The 9,275-nt window shown below is 35.7% G+C and overlaps 1 long non-coding RNA gene across 1 annotated transcript; it reads right to left on the reverse strand.

The window, feature by feature from the left end:
• Positions 1–3,374: 3,374 nt before the first annotated feature.
• Positions 3,375–7,337, reverse strand: LOC136258274 (uncharacterized). The gene is made up of 4 exons (XR_010702718.1): positions 5,573–7,337; positions 5,364–5,521; positions 4,260–4,403; positions 3,375–3,581 (listed from the first exon to the last, which is right to left on the reverse strand). It is a non-coding gene; the product is annotated as an uncharacterized lncRNA (long non-coding RNA).
• Positions 7,338–9,275: the final 1,938 nt, after the last annotated feature.

Genomic DNA, 9,275 nt, shown 5'->3' on the forward strand with positions numbered 1-9,275 from the left:
TATCAACCCTATTGAAGGGAATATCAGAGTTGTGGTAGGAAGATTTTTTTAGGAATTGACACACTATGATAGCTACATTAATAACCGTATTCTGAGTAATAGAGAATGGTTTAAATAAAACAATCAGGAATGCAAACTACTCTAATAAAACAGTCACTTTGTCTAATTCTAATGACCACATTTTAAATCTCTAACCAACAAGTAGGAGCATCTAACAATTAATACTGTGAATATCATGCAGCTTCTGTGACAGTGTGCATCTTTAACCAATATTAAAAAAATTACTAGCAGTGAAGTGGAACAGATTTACTTGTCATGGTGAGTATATAGCTGATTTTATAAGCATAAATAATTTTGTTTACTCAATGTTCATCACAATGATCAGTGCTAAAGCCTCTACAAGCAGAAACCTATTGAACCAGTGTTTATTCTAGTATTTTTTCTTTGGGAGGGAATCAGGAATTTTGGAGGTGACTATGTGAAATCCTGTATGATACTTGGTTACACTTGTCCAAGTTCCAAGACCATAATTATGTATAAGTAGTTGATGGACTAATAGCTGTATATGTGACTGGATTTGTGAAAAGGTACCTTTTTCACACACAAAATTTGACCCATTTTGTGAACTTTGATGCTTCATAATGTCTTTATCATTGCATATAATTACCTGAAATTTTCCATGAGTACAGCTAAAGTATCTGGCTACATTATGAAAGTTAAAGCAAGTTAATCAGTGTAAGGAGTCAAGTGTTACATCATTTTGTTTGCTTACATGTAAAATGTGCAGAAAAGGTACCTTTTCGCAAATCCGGTCACATATAGTTTGTCATTTAAGGCTGTGTCATGAGTGTTGACTTTGATTTTTGATTGGGTGACACACCAGATTCTATAGTTGGTAGAGCTTGATGTGATGATGACAATGATGTAATACTTAGGACAACCATGTGCACCTCATGTATACAATTATTCTATTAGTAGTGCACTGCATAATGTTGATTCCATTAAATACCCAATTTGTATGAAACATTATATTGGCAGTAATTACAAGCTGATGACACAAGACACTAATACATCTGGTTGGTAAGAAAAGAAAAACTTATATACATGTATAATTGAATAATAATACATGTATAATCGAATAATAAGATCTAATTAGAACCAATTTTAGGGAACTTTTTTTGGGCTGTGCATTTTTTAAATTGCCTTTTCAAATCCAATTTGAGGATAGTTTTGAGAGTTGAGCTTGCTATTTAGAAACGAGCGTAACAAACTAGGCTTTGTAATATTAAATAGCCATCATCATGTATGTGTGGTTAAATTACAGCTCTTCCCAATGTACAAATATTGTGCCTGTTGTGCTGGTGTTATGCTTTTGCCTATCTATTATTCCCCTATAATTATGCTGACATAATTGGTACAGTCTAATGCATAGCTAGGTGTTGACCACGTTGATTCAAGGTAATGTGTCATAGCTTCAGTGTTATAGCTGTCATGAGAATCATCCATAATATCCCTAGTGACTGGATTGATTACAGAGTGGTATTGTTTAATTGTCGCAAGATTGAAGCAGTTTTCTTTTCTACCCACAATAGTAGTGTGGACCTAAAAGTGATAACCAATAAATGCTCAATAATTGCTAATTGTCTGATGTGATCCTATAAAAATGTATAGCAATTAGAACATAGCTGAAAATGAAGCAGGATGGTCATGTCACTGAAATTACATAAATTAATAATTATTGATAATTGGGGATTTGGGGCATGCATGCATTCACTCATGCAATAATCTGTTTATTATGTCTGGCATGTAGTATACACTGGTTGACCAGTAGAGCTGTGTAATACTACCAATACTACCCAATATTGTGATGAGTCAAGTGGTAATACTCTACCGCAAGTTTTGGTATCGATTATGCAATATAACGAGACAGTTGATGATTTAGGTCAGATTTTATTGATCTTGTTGTATAGATATTATAATGAAGTTTACATTTTCACGCACTTATACAAACTTTTATGTGCAAATTAGCATGATAATTAAATTTTAATGTAAGGTGTAGAATCAAAAGATACTGTAATTATTGTATTGTGATACACAAACTTGAGGTGGTATCATTCCTAGTAATGAATTGTTATTACAAATAAACAAACAAACAAACAAACAAGTATTCTTAGCTTGCTTCATTATTTCTATGATCTTTACTGAACTTGTAAATCCTTACATTTGTAATACTAGAACTTACAAACAACAAAAATTTTTGCTGGTTAATATCTGGGATTGGGGTATGTATGTATGATGTACAGTAGCCAACCCTCATGTATTTCAGTGAGTGATTCAGTAATAGTTGAGACTTTAGACCACAGGGTTTACTAGCAATTAATTGAATAGTAACAAGTTGTGCCCCTTCATTTTCCAGCTGCTGGTTCCCTTCTCAACTTCTCTGACCACCTACCTGTATTCCACCTCCTAGTATATAAATATGTGGCTACACACATCAGGTCATTATTTGTTTTCATCAGCACCCACATATTTGCTATCTGCAATCTTGCCACATTTGGCTAATTAGATGACTGTTCAAGTTAATTTACAATTGGCCCACACACACAAAAAGGTATCTGAGCTCCCAAAAAAGCGAATGGAGCAATTCCTATAGACTTCATTCTTAACTAAACATCTAGATTATTTTCCTGCTTGTACTATCAAACAATGGACAATGGTAATGATAACCAATACAGGCTATATATAGCCACCCATAAAACATTAAGTTATCTTTGTGAATGTTAAGGTGGGAGTGAGTTACAAGCCAAAGACTGTTAGCAAAGGTTAGAAAGCTATGGTGAAGTTGTTACAGTTGTTATTCATTGCTTAGTAACCATTACTAAATTAAATGGGTACTCTCTATTGTGGCTAACCTACCCACAGCAAAAGAAGTGATATGCTATGAACATAACGGCTGGGTGAACACATAACATTAACCATACTACAACCATCATTATCAACTCCAGACATGATCTGTTTTCTTTTAGGACATATATGGCTAGCCATGTAATGTAGTTGAGCTCCTTGGACCCTACATCTGTATTCATCCTGGTTGGTCCACTGTCCTGCAGGGCGGGAGTAAGGAATGTACAGCTTTTACCAGTTCCAGTTTCTCAATGAATAACACAGTGTCTCTCTGCAAATCGCCTCCTTGAAAGTGATAGTAATAATTATTTCCAACGGGTCCAATACTCCTGTATCTTGTAATGCTTTCATCAAACCTCTCATCAAATGAGACCCAATGCAGGAAAAATGAGCTATCTCTCAACATCTCTAACGACCACTTTTTGAAGAACACATATGGTCCACAGTTGGAACAACATCAGCTAGCAAAATTAAATTATAGTATTTTATTACAACCAAAACTATTACATTGTGGGTTTTAGTTTAATGCATAATTATAATAAAAAGATGATATCAAGACACACAGGCGTAATTGATGTCAGTGTGGTGGACATAAAGAGCACCCTCTTTCCTCAGCACATGACGAGATGAATGATCAGAAATATCAGTAGTTAAACTTGATCCACTATTGGAGCTCACTACACAATAATGGGATATTTAATACCCTACCCATACAAGTACATTTTTAATGTGATAACTTTATTCTAAAAGTCACACAAATAAAATGCTGATTATATATAGCTATCAGCATTTAAACTTTGTGTCACTACTGCTGACCTGGATGACCCACTGACCCAGATAACAATTAAAGCCAGACTGAAACCAAAGCTTACACCTCACATTGATGTGTACACAAAGAACAATAATAATAATACAGTAATAATAATTGATTAGTGGGAGTGGCTCCATGTAATCCTGCAGACAGCAATGGACATGGATTTGTGCATGGAATGGTATATACCTACAGACTTCAATACATCTACTAACAAATCAGCATGGTTCCATGTGCGACTAAACAGCAACACATACTCCTAATAAGTGTGCAAGACTCATGAAAGAAGCTGAGCTAGATGATGCATGTAAATATATTTCCAAGTTGTCAAACTGATTAATTCATTTCACCTATGATCTGACCTGGGTCAGTCCCAAATATCCTATAAATTAAAGCAGGTTAAACCCAGATGACCTGGACAGTATGTGACCAGATGACCTGACCCATTTCAATCAATGCTGATAGCTACAAACAATATTTTTTTATTTACACAACATCCCAAACAAATGATAAAATGATATATATGTAGATAGCTAGTCCTCACCAGAAAGATGACTTTGTCATCAAGGCAGCCATACAAGTGTACTCCACAGTAAAAAGAGTACTAAGGCACAAACAATAACTCCAAGGTTTTCTTGGGTAGGTCACACTTGAAGCGCTGACTCCATTGTAGTCTTATCATGTTCAACTAAAATAAAATATCACATCACAACAATTCTGTGACTATATAGCCCACTACAGCCACTTAGTAATATGGTTTTAACATACATGAATTGACCTCAAGTGTAATAAGACAATGTACACATTGGAATGTAAAGTTTAGTGTAGGCAAACATTATCATTCAGGCTGTACATACAATAGTTGAAGATTAAAGTAATAAACCTGTCCTTCAATATTACCAATGGCTTCTGTACAACATCAATTATTGTGACTGGACCTGGGAAAATAGGGCATGTGGATAGAAACTACATCCTGTGGTCATATCTGATATGAAATTTTAAAGTCACAAAAGTTATGGGCTATGGTACAAAAAGTTAAGCGATGGTACATGATGGCACAAAAAGTTATGGGTGGTAAAGGTTTGAAAAAGTAGTCAAATCTTACGTGCCCACATGCCCTATTTTTGCTGACCCAGTCACAATAACACAATTACATGTAAAAAGTACACAAAAAAGTATTGAAACAAGCTGGAGTACTGCACGATATTAAAACACAGTAAGAAGTGTTATATCCCTACTGTGATTTAATATCTTGCACTACTCCAACTTGTTTACTTTTTTATGACATGCTATGGTCCCTACTCTAGATAAAAATTCCAATTTTTTTATGTTGTGGTGGAGATCTAGGATGTGATCCTCTGCTAGGAGTCACTGTCCAAAATGTAAAGCATGAGCCCTACCCTTTTGAGATGGAACAAAATACTAATCCTAGTTATAAAATAGTTAAGCAGCTGACTGCTCTATTAGAGTTATTGCATGATATGTACAATGTCTCAATATTTATACCAGACCGGCTGGAGCAGTTCCTACGCCCTTCAATGGTAACTGCCAATGTTAACTATGATCAAATCCACACATTAGTACACTATAGTATTCCTTACATGTTGTATAATATCACCACACAATAGTACACTATAGTATTCCTTACATGTTGTATAATATCACCACACACATCTCTGTGTTCACTATAATCTTCATAATAGACAACGAATTTTCTGTTTGTTTTGGAACAATTGGTACTTATTGAATGGTTTACTGCTTTGTTGTCAGAGTTATCCAACAGTGTTGAGTCATTCTTAGGTAAATCTGTTGACAAACAAGGAATGTGCATTAAGGTCCTCACACTATACAACTTACTGGAATATTCTCCACTATGTACTCCTCCCAATACCTCAACAGGTTTAAAGTGTTCGAAAAACTTTAAAGCTGCTGGATAAGAACTATGACATTCTGAAATGATATAAACACACAACAGCTTGATGACTACTATACCAAGTATGACTGTTTCACAGGAACCAGTTAATGTGGATACTAGAAAACAAGTACACAACACATCACATAGGTACACATTACAGTGGAATCTCTACACTTCTAGGAACTATGTAGATGGAAGTACCCTGATTAGTGAGGTAATATCAAAATGGGACCACGTGGACAAATATATGCTACAATTTGTACAAGTTCAGTAGTCAAATTCATACATGTTAGCCTAGTTTTCAGTAGCAATGACAGGCCTTCGGGTTATGAGAAATATGCTGTAGAAATAAAGAGTTCAGTATATGGTATATATGACTTACAATATTACAGAATTACTAAGCCCTCATAACTAAACTACACATGCACACACACCTTCCTTAGGATAGCAAAGTAATCACCAGTACACACCTGGTTGTCATGGTACAAACCAGAGAACTTATCAGCACTGACCAGTAGTAGCATGTGCATCATGTGACGTAGCAACAAATTCTGCTATACAAGGCAGTACCCTCTGGGAGACTTGTAATATATAACTGGCACCAGATTTGAACACTGCAATCCTACGTACCTTGCCAGTTTGATAGCTATTGCTAAATGGTAGTTATGAGAAGGTGTTGACAGAAATACACTCACTCACACAAAAGCCTTCAGTTGCCATGTTAGCACAGTCACATCTACCCAGTGAACCAGCACTGGGACACTAGTGTGCTACTCATGTGCTAAGAGTCAGTGCAGGCAAATCTTCCTGGGTCAGGACTAGTAACTCACAGGAGACTGTGCCATGTCTCACAGGTGAAGGTGTGGACACCCAAAGTCTCACCTGTACCTTCACTCTCTGTGTGAGACATGGACAGTTGACATTTGCTTCCCAGGTTTTGACCAGGTACCACATACAGTACAAGCATGCACACACGCACACAACTGATGATGTTGCTGGTCCCCCAGCTGAAATGTCTAACTATATATCGATACCGTGATACTTTCCTGTTACTAATACCATGTATTCAAATTTCAATACTGCCGAGCACTAGTTGCTAGTACCACAAGTACATTTCAACTTCTTTTTACGTCTGTATTTGTACGTATGTTGGAAAGTTCCTTTTGATCAATTAGTCTGTACAATACATATTCAATGCTAGATATAATTCATGAAAAAATTCATGAAAATAGGAAAACTATACGTAAGTGCATTTCATTTTAAATTCAAGTGTATGATATACCATAAATGTACTATACTGGGGCTACTTGATGGCCATTTAGATTTGTAAATTTCAAGGAACTGTTTTACAAGCGATAGCTCGATTGACTTTGACACAGGAATCAGGCTGTATAGCGTTGTAAAGCATTGAATATGTATGACTTAAAATATTCACTTGGATACAACCAAGGTAGTCTTGTTAAATGAGTAGGGAAATACAGTAGGAAGTAATTTATACTTAGTCCAGCTCTGATTGTGGTGGAGATGATGTTCTGCTAGGAGTCACTGTCTGAAACATAAAGCATGAGGTCTACCCTTTTGAGCTTGAGCAAAATACTATAAAATAATTAAGCAGTTGACTGCTCTATTAGAGTTATTGCATTGACTGTCAATATTTGAAAAGAGGTCTCACTAAAATCAGACCAGCCAGAGCAGTTCCTACGCCCTTCAATGGTAACTACCAATGTTAACTATGATCAAATCCACACAATGGTACACTATAGTATTCCTTACATGTTGTATAACATCACCACACACATCTCTGTGTTCACTATACTTGATGATTGTTTCACAGGAACCAGTTAATGTGGATACTAGAAAACAAGTACACAACACATCACATAGGTACACATTACAGTGGAATCTCTACACTTCTAGGAAGAGTCCATAATAAGAGGACTCTTGGATTCACCACACACATTATGGACTCTTGCTTCTAGGAAGTGGAAGTATCCTAGTAATATCAAAATGGGACTACATGGGACAAATATATGCTACAATATTCGTACAAGTTCACTTACATATGAAAGTAGCATTACACCACAAGACTTTGTAGTGTTGTCTTACAGTAAACATCAGGTAATAGTGCTATACATGCTGTAATACATGTATACACTGTAATATTGTGATATAAAAATTATCACAAATTTAAAATTGATATTATTGACATACGTATTGCATATCACTACAAAGGAAATGAGTTTGTTTTGTTTTTGTGTTGTTTATGAGGAAACTGTCAATTAGTTGGAGGAAGAGCTATACAGTGAGGTAATGGGACATGACTGTCATCTGAGCTACATACGTAAGCACCTGTGTTTGAGAGGATTGGAGATCTGGTACAGGTACTGATGATGGGGCTGGTCCCCCAGCTGTTATGTCTGTCAATATCTAAGTGATTTAGACTTTTAAAATGAACTGTTTTATAAGTGATAAGCTCATTTGACTTCTTACTAGTACACTTCAGTCAGTATGGTCCTAATCTCCAGGGAATACTATGCAACAGGAATTTTTCATGGGATACAAATTTGTATGAATATCACAGAAGTATTGTCCACATATTTTACAGCCCATGTACAAGTTGTGTGGAGTGATCCAGATAAAAACTACATGTACATATTGGCAATCCATGAAAACTTTAGGCTGTCCACAAAAATCTCTTGCCTTACGATAGATGATGTTTTACTGTAATGGCCAACCACTGACAATGTAAGGCAATTTTGCAAACACTGTAAAGTTAAAACTAAAAATCTTCAAGATACTTTAATAGAAGTGGCTGTCATACACTCACATCCAAGAGAGTGACTTTTGAGTCTTAAAAACTTAAATATGTGAACACTACTTACCTCAGTGTACACCTGTACATTGAGATCATCCATAAACAGTTCTGCTTTTTAATGTTTAACTGTATCATGTGATCTAGTGAATAACTAATCTGCAGAGCACTCTACACCAGCCCCACCTACCAAAATAACGAATCACAATGCACCAAGCTAATAAATGCATACCTTACTATCATACAAAGTGTCAGTAAAAAATAAACTTCCTAGCTTCAGTTTTATCACTGAGAGTCATGAACACACACAAAGTCAAAATGTCTACAGATCTCAAGACTGTCTGCAAAGCTGGTTGGCTAAAAGACAAAAATAAAACATGTTGAGTGATAAAATCCAGCAATACTTACCTGTCTACAAATGCAAACCAAGCTACTGACTTGAATGTTCTGAGAACTTGAAATTCCCAGCCATCCAGGAAGGGAAGTGAAGTGTTAGTGGATGGATAACTACACAACACAAGTTACACAACTGATATACATTACTGTCAATGAATTGTACATGACCCATGAAAATGTTTTGATGTAAATTTTCTGTGTTGCATTCTTCCAAGAACTTATACAAAAGTTTGCATGAAAATATCTTGTCCACGAAATGTTCATTTCATACATAATAATCTATGAACATTCTATGGAGATTCACTAGGACTTCTGTATAAAACAGCAACTTATTTCACGATCTAGCAGTGATGGTATCCTGGTGGTCTGATTTACAGTATCAAACCATTTCCTTACTATTACAAAAAGTTTCAGAACAATTACAACTCATTATGGGA

The sequence above is a fragment of the Dysidea avara genome, chromosome 6 (genome assembly GCF_963678975.1).
Source record: "Dysidea avara chromosome 6, odDysAvar1.4, whole genome shotgun sequence".
Taxonomy (NCBI): domain Eukaryota; kingdom Metazoa; phylum Porifera; class Demospongiae; order Dictyoceratida; family Dysideidae; genus Dysidea; species Dysidea avara.